This window comes from Elephantulus edwardii, unplaced genomic scaffold, assembly GCF_000299155.1.
Source record: "Elephantulus edwardii isolate Elephantulus edwardi_28Jun2011 unplaced genomic scaffold, EleEdw1.0 scaffold00022, whole genome shotgun sequence".
Classification (NCBI taxonomy): Eukaryota; Metazoa; Chordata; class Mammalia; order Macroscelidea; family Macroscelididae; genus Elephantulus; species Elephantulus edwardii.
This window is the reverse complement of record NW_006399772.1, coordinates 24796715-24812744: the sequence shown is the minus strand read 5'-3', so window position 1 is coordinate 24812744 and position 16030 is coordinate 24796715.

Below are 16030 nucleotides of genomic sequence, written 5' to 3'. Positions count from 1 at the left end.
CTAGTCTTTAAAAAGGAAATTAATAATGTTTCCTGTTCATGATATTATAATATTCATAGTCTCATGGGGAGTAATCTACATGCTACTTATCTGTCTGAGAAAGCAAGGACAAATAGAGAAAGATTCAAGAGTTTACACATTGATATTATTATCTCCAACAAAATGCCTTGTCACCAACTTAGGCTTTATTATGACCAAAATTAGTTAAGGTGACTCTGCCCTCAGATATTTTGACATCAGGGATCAGAAAAAAATACAGCATAGAAATCTCTTTGAAGTCAAAGCTACTCTCGTTTATGAGTTTTATTTCAGCATCTTTTTCTAGTATTTTGTTTTCAGAGGAATTGTTTGTTTTAGTGGCAAAAAAGAGACAATAAAAGGGAATATATAAATTTGCTTCTTGAACTCATTATCGTATTTATAACTTTGGGATTAATTGCTATGGAAAAATTCCAGGGTCATAAACTGAGAATTTTAACTTCAAGTGAGAAAGAAGCAATAAGAATTTCAAAGAAACAGAAGTCTTATATGTCTAAACCTAGAGAAAAGCAAACTCTTGCAAATGGAACTAACATTGACAAAGAAGATAAATTATTCCAATAGTTTATGGTAGTTAAACACCTTGAAGGTGTAATACAATTTTCATTATTTAAAACTCACATTTGTGTGAGGAAATTGGCAGTAAATTACCTTCTTTTACTTTCTTTAAAACTACTTGATAAACCCTAGCAAATCACTAAAATACCAAAATGTATTTTCTTTGCTCTTGTCATACATAATTATGTGGTCATCCTTATTAATCACCTAAAATAGTGGGATTTAAAGAAAAAGCAATATAATACTTAAGAATGTTTGCCTACGTGCAGATTCCTATATTATTATTCCAGTTGTTGTTGTTGTTATATGCCATCTACTCACCTGTGATCCATAGCTAGCCTATGTATAGTAGCTCTGAAGCCTGCCCTGTCCTGAGCTAGTCTCACTGACTCTAACATACCTACCACCATTGCCCCAGTCACTGTATAACTCGGTCTCGTCCAGGGTCTTCCTCTCCTGCACTGTCCCTCCACCTTTCTGAGCATAATGTCCTTCTCCAAGGACTAGTCTCTCCTGGCTACGTGTCCAAAGTATGTGAGACACAGTGTAAAAATCATAGCAATTTACCCAAATCCAAGGGTAAATTTGGTCTCACCCTCTCCAATACAGACCTATTTGTTTTCTTGGCAGTCTGTTGTATGTTCAAGAATCTTTTCCAGCAACAAAATTTGAAGGCATAGATTCTTCTTCTGTCATCCTTAGTAATGTTCAGCTTTCTGAAGCAAAACAAGTAATTGTGAGGACCATGGCCTGGATTAGGTGCACCTCAGTTTCTAGACTGATATCATTGCTTTTCAGCACTCTGGAGAGGTCCCTGACAGCAGATTTTTCCAATGCAATTCATCTTTATTCGTATATATTGTATTACAAAAAGAGGATTAAGATGGGATACAAGCCCCATCCTACTAGACGCTTAAAGAAGCTCATGGGACCATTTATGGAAAATAGGTACTGCATTGGAACATATCTCTGGATTGGAAATGATGATATTGTTAATACTGCTAGCCATAAGCTTAAAAGATTATCATGTTCAAAATTATTTGTTATACATTTGCTTAAATTTTTCCCTCTTAACAACTGGGATCTAGAGGAAAGAGAAAAGACCAGAGAATGGCCAAAATTATTGGGGCAGCTATTGCTGCCAGGTTAGGGCCTGTGTCAGGAAAAGGAAGTCTTACTCATATACAGTGCCAACCAAAGGTAATAAAGGAGGTCAGAATTGCTTCCACTGTGGAAAGCTGGGCCACTTCAGTAGACAGTGTCACAGACAAGAGCCACAGATAGGCAAGGGAGTAGAGAGGAAGCTCCCACTCACTTGCTTTAAGTGTGGCTCTGAAGGACACTTGGCCAAGGTGGCCCACATCAGGTCCTCATGGCAGACAGGACTGACAGGCCCCAGCTCCCAGCTGGAAACAAAGGAGGATGCTTCAATGATTTAGATCCTCCCAGAAGAGCCGTGGATGAGCATTACTGGTAAGTATATTCATTTTCTCCTGGACACAGAGCCTACTAATTGGTCCTAAAAGCCTTCTGAGGTCCCAACTCTTCTCACTATCTCTTAGTTGTTGGAATGGATGGAAAACCTCATAAGCAGTTCCTTACTTCACCTCTACCTTGCATGTGAACTTCCGAGTTGTAAAACAGCCCAGTGGTAGATGGAATTTGCTCCAGGACTTAAGAAGCATAAATGACATAGCTGAGCCTCTACATCTTGTGGTTCCTAACCTGTACACTGTAATAGACAAAGTGCTAGTCTATAGGCCTTTTATTGTAAGAACCACCTTCCCTCTGTAACGTGATTTGTGCCACTACTAGAACCTTTACTTGGAATATTATTGCTTGTTAATTTTTGACTCATGTACTTTTAACTTGTTAGTTAAATTTGTGTCTTCTAGGTTGCAACACCTCCATGATACATCTTCAAGGATATGAACATGTATGGCTAAGCACAATTAATGACAGTGCATCTAAATTCCAAAATCAATCTTCATAATAGTCTATGTGTTTCCTACTGCCAAAGGGGCCCTTTAGAGTAGTGAGAGAAGATCTTCACCCTGAAACCCACAGTGTCCCTTTTCAGCAGGAAGTAGCTCAGAGAATACGCCATCACCTTTTCCTTATGAATCAGGGTGAAGTCTCTTTCAGGGAGGAGTGATAGGGAATGGCAATGGATACACTGACAAAGGAGATTAATCAGAACTGGCTTTGACAAGCACTATGGCAATTGGACAATTAAAACAGACATTCGGGGGGGGAGATGAACGAACTGGGGAGGAGGGTAGAGGAAACAGTGCAACAATGAATGAATGAGAACCCCAAATCTCTATAAATGTTCATTAAAACTAATAAAATTTAATAAGAATTAAAAAAAAAAAAGAAGAAGAAGCTCATGGGACCTCAGCACCAGGAGCTTTTTCCTTTGGAAAAGCTCAGATGACTAAGATATAGCTTCCAGCTGCTCATCGGTCTCTACATTACCAACCCACATCACCCACAATCTCCACCTAGCTGTGCCACAAATGACAGTCTACCAGATCCTGCCCCATCTCTCACCAGTTTCTTCCAAACTAGCCCTCACATACCTACAGTCAAGCAATCATTCCCCTAATGGGTCTGAGTCTCTGAGAGACCTTCTAGTGAATCTGAATCCAAGGGCCGTAGAGAAATTGGGGAACATAGCCATGGACAGAGCTGTTCATGTGAAGAATTATGGATGCATGTAGCTAATTAAGCACTTGGAACTACATTGACCTGAGACTTCTCATAACTAGTGTGCTATTAATCTTGGCACCAGCAGCCAAGAAATTAAAAGACATATTGTGATGGGAAAGTCTGCTGTTAGAGACCTATCCAAAGTACTGAAGAGCAATGAGGTCATTCTGGAAACTAAGGTGTGCCTGATACAGGCCATGGTCTTTGCAAACACTTGCTATGTGTCAGAGAGCTAGACAATGACTAGGGATGATAGAAGGAGAATTGATGCCTTTGAGCTGTGGTGCTGGAGAAGATTACTGAATATACCATGGACTGCTAAGAAAATGAACAGGTTCATCCTAGAGAGGGTTAAACCAAACTGCTCCTTGGAGACTAGGATTCTGAAGCCTCATCTGACATACTTTGGACATGCTGCTAGGAGGAACCAGTCCTTGAAGAGGAACATGATGCTTGGGAAGGTGAAGGGACGGCGCAGGAGAGGAAGACCCTCGAGGAGGTGGATTGATTCAGTGACTGGAGTAATGGGGGTAGGTATGTGGGAGACAGTGAGATTGGCACAGGATAGAGCAGAATTTAGGTCTGTTGTACAGAGGGTCACTATGAGTCACAGATGACTCGATGGTACATAATAGTAACAACATTAATTGATTTGTTGTTGTGTACCATAAAGTCAGAACCATCCCATAGCTTACCCTCCGGTGGGTATTCAGAGGCAGTCAATAGCAGGGGAGGAGACTGTCCATTTTCCTCTCGCAGAGTGGCTGGTGGCCTCAAACTATGTGCATTCAGGATTACAGCACAACTTCTTACCACTAGGCCACCAGAGCTCCAATCTTAGCAGGAGAAATTATGAAAACAACAGTACATAACAACAACAACAACAACAGTGGGTAAGGAATTGAGCCGCCAATCCAGAGGCAGATGTTTGTTTCAAACTTACTAGCCGTTCCGTGTGAGAAGGCGGACACTTTCTTCCCATTCTATTTACAGCCTCTGAAAAACCCCTTGAGGGATGTTGTTGTTGCTGTTATGTGCCATCAGTAGCTCTGTCAGTTCCAACTTGATGGCAATGAGAAGGCCGTTGCTGTTGTGCAGCCAGAGTGCTCCTTGAAAATAAGGCTGGTGAAGCTTTGTCTCTCATCTTTTGGGCACGTTACTAGGAGAGGCTATTCCTTGGAAAAGGATATCATGCTTAGAAAGGTGTTAGAAGATAGATCTTGGGATAATATAGGCAATTATCATCCCAGAAAAATAAACAGCATTGTTCAAGAAGAAGAAGAAGAAGATTCTTTTTCTTGTTAGAAGGTAGATCTTAGTGTAATATAGGCAATTATCATCCCAGAAAAATAAACAGCATTGTTCCTGCTTCTTAATTCATGTGCTGTGCTTGTGAATTGGCAGGGTTTTTTATTATAAGAACATTCTACATCTTGATACTGAAACTTTAAGGCAAATGAAAACTTCGAAGTACTTAAACGTAATCATCTGTCCGCATCAATTCTAACTTTGTATTCATTTGTCTTTATTAATTATTGCTAAGTCATTAACAAAACATGACTTTTCAAGACTACTCTAAATTAAAGCAAATGTGCAAGTAATGAACTAAAAGGCAGAACATACTATGAGATTAAAAAAATGTGTTGATAATATATGGTAATATAGAAATGATGTTTTTGTTGTGGATTTAGAAAATTTAAGCATCTCACCATCCTGCGAGCATATTTTAATGGGCTTGAACTAATGCGAACCCAGGCACCTGCCTCTTCCCCATTATTCTCTACTCTCTCATTCTCAATTCCTTTCTCTTGTTGAAACAAATAAAAAAAAAAAAAGAAAGAAAGAAAAGTAGCAGGTCAGTGAAAGGAAGATGCACTAAGAGATGGATTGAAGCAGTGGCTGCAGCAGAGGCATCAAGGGTGCCAGAGATGCTGAACTGCCCTTGGGTTGGGAGCATGACTGACTGGTGCGTAGCAGCATAACTTCACCACCAGAGCCCACATCTTCCGAGATCAGACGAGATCCGGTGTGCCCAGTGTGGTAGAGCCGTAGACGAGAGCTCACTTTTTCAATGAATTGGAAGGGAAACATTAACCAGAGCATGGTTAGATTTGCTCTGAATCACAGACGTTTTATATCCCTATTTCCTTTCTGTCTTTACAGAATGTACTGACAGTGCTTTCTCTGAGATAGTTCAGACCATGAAGGCCAGGGTTCAGTTAATGCTGGCGTGAAAATTTCCAGGAACACACCCTCAATTGAACCGAGGCACATGCAGATGCTCCCTCTTAGCTACTTTTTGTTTATTTGTTTTGATTTATTCATTGTTGCATTTTTTTATCTCTTTCCCTTCTCCCAGCCCACCCTGCAATGCACCCCTTGTTCCAGATTGTCCCTATATACATAATGCATAATCATGTATCACTTTCAGGTGTATTGGGAGTGACCGCTGTATAATTTTTCACATGGGTAACCTATCGGCATGTCCTGTGCTGACTAAGCACCTAACCAGACAGATAATGCCATTTTAAAAAAAAATTATTTTGCACCCAGTGACACACCAAACACATTGTTCTTGAGCTCCATAGTATATATATATATTTTCTCATTAAAGGTTCAAAACCAAAAATATAAAAATAAAAATAATTATTTTTAAGTTTTTTATTTTTAAAATTTCGTTCTTTTTTATGTTTTTTTTTAAAAAAAATTCCTTTTTAAATATTTGTGTGTGTGTGTGGATATCGTCAAATTGGATCTGACTGGTACAAGAGGAGATTGCCCCTCCTTCTCCAACAGAACATCTAGTGGATTTGAACCATGTATCTCTAGGATCAGACAGATAACGTCATTTTGAAAGTGGAAAAAACCTAGGAAACGACATCAGACTGGGAAAAGCAGAGAGTCTGACAAAAGAGGAAGACTTTCAACAATAAGGATTGATACATTAACAGTAGAACTGGCCCCTGCTTGTTAGCGATTATGATTCAGGACAGGTAAGGTTCTCTTCTGTTGATCACAGACTAGCTATGAGATATAGTTGACTCAATGGCTTCTAACAACAGCAACAACAACAGCTGCAGGTGACTGATTTACATAATCTCTCCTTCTCTAAAGATAGCTCACCTTAGGTAAACCTATTCATTTCCACTAACAACCAGTTCAAAGCTGACTCTTAAGGGGAGGGAGGGTTTCAGGAGGCTGTAAATTGCTAGGAGACATTGGTTGACCTGAACCAGGAGAGAGGCAGCAGGTTAAGTTAGCAGTACAACTTTCTGTGGACGGTATCACCTGAGCTTCCTTCAGCTAAGGTAGCTGAATGAGGTCTTCCTCATGCCTTGGACCTAGCTTCCGCATGCATTTCTCCTCAGAACTTTCCCTTGCTAAGACAGATGTGGGAAGCTCAAACCCTCCTCTCTGATGAACAATTGCTGCAAAAGACCAAGGACTTTCAAAGGTACACCTGATTGATAATATGGCCTTTTCATAAGTTCTTTGTCATTGCTATTATGCACTATTGAGTTGAAACTGACTCATAGTTGAATCTCTAGCAGGTTTTCAGTGTCAGTACATTGCATGGGAGGAGATTTCCTATCTTTCTCTCACACTATCGATTAAAGACTTGAACCACACGTTGTTGGTTTGGTAATGCAGCACTTTCCCAGGAAGCCACCAGAGCTCCCCACACACTATATGCAAGCATCTACCATGCTGTATATTCCTCTGATCCTGATGCCCCTGATCCTTTATAAAGCCCAGTTTCTTGAATGATTTACTAAGCATACTAAGCCAAAGACATCCCTCTAAGTCGTATAGCCCTGGTGTACAACTTTCCATACCGTGGTCACTTTTGGTTGCTGTGAGGCTGAGCACTGTGACACTGATGTGTCAAATGCATTAATGGTTGGCTACCCACTGCAGACAGAGAGTGGGGTAGAGCTCTCCAATCAAAACAAGCTTGGAAGGAGGAGTGGCATCCACTTCCGTAATAGCTTGCCTCCGGAAACCCTATGAACCTGGAGAGAGCATGAAAGGCACCCAAGCGTCGAGGATTTTTGTTCATAGGGTCGCTATGAGTCACCTGCGACTCGACAGCACTTAACAACAACAACAGGTTGGACAGGCATGGAAAATGAATACAGCTGTGACACATCATTCTTCATTTTAAATTATGCAATGTTCCCTTGCTTTGTCTGGACAACAGAATATGGCGTCAGGATCATTCGAGGGAGACTCATCAAAAACATTACATAAATGATACAACCTTGATTCCTGACAGTGAGAATGTGAAAGTCTTACTGCAAAAGATGAAAGACCACAACCTTCAATATTGAGTACATCTCAAAATTGAGAAGACAGAAATCAACGCCGTTGCACCAATAGGCAAATCATGATAGATGCAGGAAATTGACAAGGATTTTGTATTACTTAAATCCATAATCAACAACACCTTTGGTACCAACAGTAAAAAAATAAAAAAAAACAAAACACATTTATCTTTGGAAAATCTACTGTCAGGACCTCTCCAAAGCCTTAGAGAGCAGTGATTCCAGGGTGCTCCTAGTGGAAAGATGGTGATTCTCTCACCAATTTTGGGCATGTTGTTAAGAAAGGCTATTCATTGGAAAGGGGTATCATGCTTGATTTTGAGGGTCAGTGAAAGAGAGGAAGATTCTTAAGGAGAAGGATTAGCTTGATAACTGCATCTATGGTCTTGAGTATGTCAGAGATAATGATAACACAAGACAGTGTTCATATCTGTTCTTAGAGTCACTATAAGTTATAATAGACTTGACAGTACCTCATAGCAATAGCATCTGCAATAAAACGTTTATTTTTTCCACTCCAACATCTATAATAGTCTTTTTGTGGTCAGATGGCAAAACCATGTTTTTCAACTAATAGTAGCTTTAAATTTGGACAGTGGAAATTCCTTTGTGCTGGCCACTTTTGATGTGTTCTTTGACATTCATATTTTCTTCTGTGCCTCCACACTGGAACTGGAGATTTGTTCCAGGCTCATTCATGCTACTAAATAATGTTATTTAAAATGTAAGATCTACATGCACTTGATATGTGAGAATTGCCATTGGGGTATCACTGTTCCTGGTCTCCCAGATGATGTCACAAAAGAACGTATACACATATAAATTTTTTATCCATCCATCTACCCATCAGTCTGTCTATCCTGAAGCCCACACTTCCAATTCAAGAATCCTTTCATCTCTTTCTCCTTCACCTTCCCCTCCCCCTCCTCCTTCTCTGTAAAAGTGAGAATACGTCATCTCATTATTATAAATATATTTACTTATTTGATCCATCTTTAAGCAACCAATAACCCATCATATCCAGTACCTTTGTGACATGTATAGAAAGAGCACAGGTGGTATAAAGACAGCCAAGTTTACCTCTACTGACTTTGCAATGGGGAGATGTTCTCATCAAGAGCATCCACAACACAAAAGCAATTCCCATAAGGTCAGACATCCCCCACCCCCAACCTTCATGCTCCTTCACCTACTTCTACTAATCTGAGCAGCAATTTTACTGCTCTACCGGGTCCAAAGTCCATTGTAAGGTAAGTGAGACTTTATAGGACAATACTTACAATTAGAGGGTTTACATAGGAAGTTCACAGGTTACCACTCAGGTTGACAACAGGATACAATTTCTCAGTCAGGACAGCTTCTGAAGCATGCTTGCATCACAGGCCCTGGAGTCTTGCCGCTTCAGGCCAGTGTTACACAGCTCTCTTGATTCTGCCCGTTGATGAGTCTCCAGCCTCAGCCCTCCAGCATGTTTGGGTGAAGGCCTCTGGTTCTCTGGCTTTGTGGGGCAACAGTTACAGATCAGCTCTACCTCATGTCAGATCTCTGGTTCTCTGCTCCAACTGCTGATGCTTTCCTGTAGGCCTGACTGACACGAAAATGACTGGCTCTGTCACACACTTCATGGTCTGTGCCTTCTTCCTTGCTGATAATGAGATTCCTTGAATGTCTGCTCTTGAACATGCTCAATGTAAACCTGGTGAAGTTAAATCTAGACAATCCCCTTGTGGGATAGTCTAACACACCCTATTTGCATGTTCCTGCCCAGCCATGGCTTAGTCAAAGGAAAGATCCACTGGCTTTTTTAAAGCTTCCTGTCTGAAGAATTAACGTTCTCTTTACAGTCTTACTAGTAACTCTATTCACATGAGCTAAGTCGACAAGTCAGAAATCCACATGACTCCTTGCCCTTCAGGCCAGCAACCTCTTCACACTTCCACTCATTAAGTGGGCCCAGCTGGTCACCACAGGGAGCAAACTGACTAGCTTCTTTAACTTTCATTCCCGAGAGACCTCTGATAGGCAGCAGCTTTTCTCTGCCTCCTTTGCTCTAATTTTAAAAAGAAAAAATCGGAAGCTCTAACCTTCCCTGTTTGCTTGCTTTACTTTCAAGTGTAGATTTATTTAGTCAGGGGTCCTAGGTGAGTCCAGAAATCCATTTAAATGCAAATATCCTAACTCAGAGTGCTGGCTGGGTTTAGCCCTCTGCCCACTACCATACTCTACTTATATTAAGCATATTTCCAGGACAAATCTTGTATTTTACTACATTCAATCTAGTACTGGCCAAAGGGGAACTTACACTCTTTCTATAGTCTACAATACCTAGTATTTATTTCTACCATACATCCTAACTATAAATTGGAGAAACATAAAACAGACATTCAATATCCATCAAGTCAAGTCAACAAAACCCTCTTCACATAAGACTTTTTTTCCCTAACTTCACAAATTTGCATGTCATCCTTGCATGGAGAGCTTTTGTGGGGCCTCTGTTCTTAGTCTCAAGGCAAGAGGAGTTTCTCAACTTTTCTTTCCTTCTTTGTAGCTGCAAAAGTATTAGCAACTGCTAATTTTTGCTGTATTTCCCAAGCTTCCAACTTCTCACTCTTACATAATGCCATACTTCTATGAATCTGGAACCAGTGAGCAAATTCAACTCTGGTTTTGGTCTCCTTTGCTCAGACCAGTATTGGCACAGGTGGGAGACAACAGGAAGATAGGCAGATGGTGGCTGCATGCCTTGAGGTTAGCCTGGTTTAGCTTGTTTGTCCTGCTAAAATAACCCAAGCTCAGGCTGAACCCTTGTTATAGCATGCAGCTGAGAAGAGACAAGAGTGAAGGTGAAAGGAGAGGCAGCTTTATTAGGAACAAGAACATTCCAGAGAGAGAGGGGAAAGGAGGTGGTGGAGAATACTCTGCCAAGAGAATCATGGGTTAAAATAGCAGGATTGTTTCCTCTTTTGGAAGTGCTCTTGGACATGAGCCTGGGCCAAGGTGATGAAGTTGTTTGTAGTGTTCTCAAGTAGGTAGATGGTTCTTACCTTGTTCCATTGTTCTTGGTGACACTAATCCCATAACAGGTCTTTCATGTGCCTAAAATGCTAATTAAGTTGCTTATGGGGCAGTCTTTACTACACATATCAGGATTAGGAGGCCCTTAGGCCCAATGCTATAATCATTTCATTTGATACTTGTTTTATTGGCCCCAAACAAGAGGTTTTGTTTATTTCATTGGTATCTGTTCTAATGTTCTTTCTACCCAGAATTACTTCATATTGCCTAGCTTACTAATTCTGACCCTAACACTCTGATGTCAGCTACATAGATGTCCTACATAAATGTCCTAAAGGTCATTGTCCTAAAGGCTATTTTGATATTTTTTCTCCCTCATATTTTTTTTGCTGTTGTTAGAGTATCTTTATCAAGGAGTATTGAATATGCCATGGTTTGCTAGAAGACCAAACAAATATGTCTTAGAAGAAGAGCAATCGGTGTTCCTTAGTGGAGAGAATGATGAGATTCTGTCTCATACATTAGACATGTCACCAGGAAGGATCATTCCCAGGAGAAAAATAGTTTCATAGAAACACAGTAGAGTTATTGTTGTTGTTGTTAACTGCCTTTGAATCATAGATGACTCATAGTGACCCTATGAACCTTTCTACTCGGTAGAGTAGGTCAGAGAAAAACTTCAAAGGGATGGATCGATGCAGTGGCTGAAACAATGGGGCCAAATGTAGTGAGGATGGTTTGAGACTATGGGAACATTTTGTTCTGTTGTACATCACATGGCTGCGAATCAGAACTGACTCAACAGCACCTAACAATATTAACAATATTAAAAGTAGGAAATGCTTCGAGAGGCAAGGTCTGATAAACCACCCAAGAGCCCACCTTGCAGACATTCCTAAGGATAACAGTCACAGTCCTGTTAATTTTTTTAATGTGAAACCTATACTTGGACCACGAGGCAGTCATCAGAAAAGAGCAGGGCAACACTGCATGGTTCAAAATTGGGAAGGGTGTATGCCAGGGATGTGTCCTATCTCCATACCTTTTCAACCTGTATGCAGAGCAGATTATCTGCGAGGTTGAGCTCTGTGAGGAGAAGCGTGGCATTAGAATTGGTGGACGATCTATCAACAATCTGCGTTATGCAGATGACACAACCCTGCTCGCTGAAACTGAGGAGGACCTCATGCACTTACTGCAGATGGTCAAGGACTGCAGCCTTCAGTATGGACTGAGGCTCAATGTCAAGAAGACAAAAATTCTCACCACTGGACCAATTGGTAGCATCAGGATGGATGGCAAAGAGATTGAGATTGTTCACAGCTTCAGTTTGCTCGGCTCCACGGTCAACACTCTTGGCACCAGTAGCCAGGAAATCAGAAAATGTATTGCGATGGGAAAGTCTGCTGTTAGGGACCTCTCTTAAAGTAATCAAGAGCAATGGTGTCTCTCTGGAGACTAAGGTGCTCCTGATACAGGCCATGGTTTTTGCAATCACTTGTTATGCATCAGAGAGTTGGATAATAACTAGGGAGGACAGAAGGAGAATTGACGCCTTTGAACGGTGGTGCTGGAGAAGAGTATTGAATGTACCATGGACTGCCAAGAAAACAGATTCATCCTAGAGAGGGTTAAACCAGACTGCTCCTTGGAGGCAAGGATTCTGGGGCTTTGTCTGACATACTTTGGACGTGTTGTAAGGAGAGACAGGTCTTTAAAGAGGGACATCATGCTGGGTAGAGTAGAGGGACAGCGTAGGAGGGGAAGACCCTCTATGAGGTGGATTGATTCAGTGACTGGGGTAATCGGGATGGGTGTGTCAGAGGCAATGTGTTTCGCACAGGATAGAGCAGGGTTTAGGGCTGTTGTACATAGGGTCGCTATGAGTCGCAAACGACTCGACGGCACATAAAAGCAACAACAACACAATGAATGACCACATAAGAATTCTATTACTAGAAGGGCAGCTGTGATCTTCAATACTACCGTGTGGATGTATGTCCTAGGATTTCCTCATTGACATGCAGTTACCAGTACATTCAACATTTTCTGCCACATGGAAAATAAGTTCCTTCTTCAAGTTTGGAAAAGTAAGTACTTAATAAAAGCATGCTGAACAATTAAAAATAATTAATAAAGATTATGCTATTGTTGTTAGGTGCTGTCAAGTCCACCAAAACTTGTAGTAAACTTCTGAACCTACTCAATGGCCTTAAACAATCTCTGCCGTGTTCAAATCTACTGTAGTTGTGGTCATGGAAGCGAGATATGCTAATGTCAGGTGGATCTTGACTGAAAGCAGAAAATAGCAGGATGTCTATTTGTGTTTTATTGACTGTGACCATAACAAATTATGATAACTTTGAAAAAAATTGGAACCTATGAACACTTAGTTGTGCAAAGAAGCCATCGTTTGAAGGGAGGAAGGGAATACTTTATTGTTTAAAATCAAGATATGTGTTTGGCCAAGCTATATTCTTTCTCCAATTCAATCTGTATGCTGAGAAATTATTGGAAAATCCAGACTTTATGAAGAAGGAGGTGGCATCAGGATCTACTACTGAGAGAAAAGTGTACCCTGTTATGCCTCAGGGGATGGAGTTGTTGTTGTTGTTTTTGTTGTTGTTGCTATGCACCAGCAAGTCAGAACCCTCCAGTGGGTTTTCAGAATGAAACAAATAAAAACCTACACTTTGATCCCTCCAGATTTTGCTTCTGAGTTGTTTCAGCCATCTAGCCTTGCTTCGTGGCTCTAATAAATCTTAACAGTAAGTACGTCTAGGTGTCAAGCCTCATGAGTCCTTCTTGCAAATCTTCCAAAATGAGGGTGGCCTTGGAGACAACTTTCATACTACTGAACTGATATATAAAATCAGTGTCAAGTTTTTCCTGGTGGAAATGACATTATGTGCATTTCAGCGCAGAACAAAACCCTAGCATGAACAAAAGCATAGAAGTAAGAAAAATGGTGTTAGGAGAATGAATGCACAATCGATTCATTGTTTCTGAAGCTTTGGGCTTACAGAAAGCAGAGGCAGAAGACAGAAGCAGACAGCAACTCTCAGAAGTTCTTATATTAAGAAGTATTGCTTCATCAAATGATAACAAGTGTTCCAGATAAAGAAACAATAAAATGTTATCATTCAATATATTTTTAAGACAATGAAAAATATTAGCACATTTTAAACTATTTTTCCTTCATGAGCAAAACAACTTGTGTTGTTCTCAGTAAATTATTAACAGAACGGATACTTATTTAGAAGCTCTGGTGACATAGTGTGTTATGTGTTGCACTGCTTATCCTAAGGTCAATGGTTTGAATTCAGTATTTGCTCCCAGGGAGAAAGATGGGAGCCTCCTCCAAAAAAGATTTACAGTCTCAGAACTGGATTGAGGGTCCCTGAATGTAAGTCAGAAATGACTCAACAACTGGGGACCACTTATTAGTCAACTATTTGAATCCTATTTTCCTAAAAGCAAAGTTACAGAGCAGTTTTCTCTGATTTAACACGTCCTGAAAATGCACTACCTATCACGCTTCTCTCCAATTCATAACTTCTAATAAATATCAGAAGAGATAATTAATTTGTCATTCTTTACTCAGTGATATTAACATTTTTGTTTTATATGTTTTGGGACATTTATCTGTCAGTTTAAGAATTACATTCTAAGTCTCAATATATAATATACTTAAAAAATAAAATAGGCTCAATATATAATACACTAAAAAATAAAATGGACTGTTTTAGTGTTACATGCAATATGAAATATTATATCAAAACCTTGAAATATAAGGTCTATTAAGCAAGAGTTTATATGGATGAAATTGTTCAGCATTTGCCTGTGAAAAACAAAGCTGTTTATTTTCATTGTTCCATAGACCACCTTCCAAAAGACTTCAAGAAGAGTATGCTAAATCAAACTTCATGTGTTGTTTTACTTCTGTAAATCTCATGCAATCGCTATCAGTTGAAGGTGAATTGAGGACTTCTACATCTTACAAAAACTGTTGTTTTGTCTGTCCTGTCTATATTTTAATTTCAAAAACTTCATAAAAGAGATAGTTGCAAAATAAAGCATCCCTACCTTTACAATCAAACTTAGCCGTATGGAGTTTCTAGTTTTTAACAAATCTTGACTTTTGACAAATTTTAAAGCAGTTCATATGTCTAGATAATTCTTTGATCAGAAGAAAGATACAAAATTTTCTTCTTAAATATACTTATATAATTTCAAAACCTCTTATTTTGTCTAGGATAGTAATTCTCTCAATTATTGTTGTTATGAGCCGTTGAGTTGTAGGTGACTCATAGAGACCCTATGAATGAAAGTCCTCAACACTTGTGTGACTTTCATCCTTTCTCCAGGTTCATAGAGTTTCTGGAGGCAAGCTGTTTAGGGAAGTGGATGGCACTCCTGCTTCCAAGCTTGTTTTAATCGGGGAGCTCCAGCAAACACTGTCCACCATGGGTAACCATTATGGCATTTGACACACCAGTGTCCCAGTGTTCAGCTTCACAGCAACCACAAGTTACCTCTGTACGGCAAGTGGACACACCAGGGCTGTACGACCTAGAAGAATGTTTGTCCAAACACAATTAAAAACAGGCATTTTTGAAACTTAACTTACAATTACTTCTTATTGAGCACAATGACAGTGAATGTCATTAATCAAGGAATATAATTTTGCTTCTTACTAGAATATATTTAAATATCTTTGTAGAAAGTTTACAAGCTTTATCATAGATAAATTCATATTACAGAAATGTAATAATGGCTAATAATATCATACCCAGTGGCTTTTAATCAATAATTTTTTCTCATACTGACGTTTATATGCCAACTTACTTAATGTGTCTCCCGTGCCAATCATGGCAGATGTGGGTTCTGCTTCAGAATTCAGATTGGATAAAAAGCCACTTTTCATAGTTATGGAAATTTCCCCCAAAACTTTATGTGCTGGTGTAGAAATTATGCTTTGCTTCAAGTCAATAAAATTTTTAAAAAGGGGAAAAAAGAACCCAAGGCTGACTCTCTGAGTTATTGAGTTTGTAATGTCTGCAGAATGAATCTCTGATGACCTAGTTGGTGTTACTTATTAGCACATGAAAGAAAAATATGGCGAAGAGCATGAAAAAAAAAAATGGCTAGAACAGTACATAGACTGGGAACTGCTAAAAGGACAAGCAGGATTTAGAAGAGGCTGTGACACCAGCAATATAATTGCTGATGTCAGATGGATCATGGCTGAAAGTAAATACTAGACAAATGCCTATTTATGATTTTTTGTCTATGCATAGGCATTTGTTTGTGTGGATCATAATAAGTTATGTTTAACATTGGGAAGAATGGGGAATCCCAGACCACTCAATTGTGTTCTT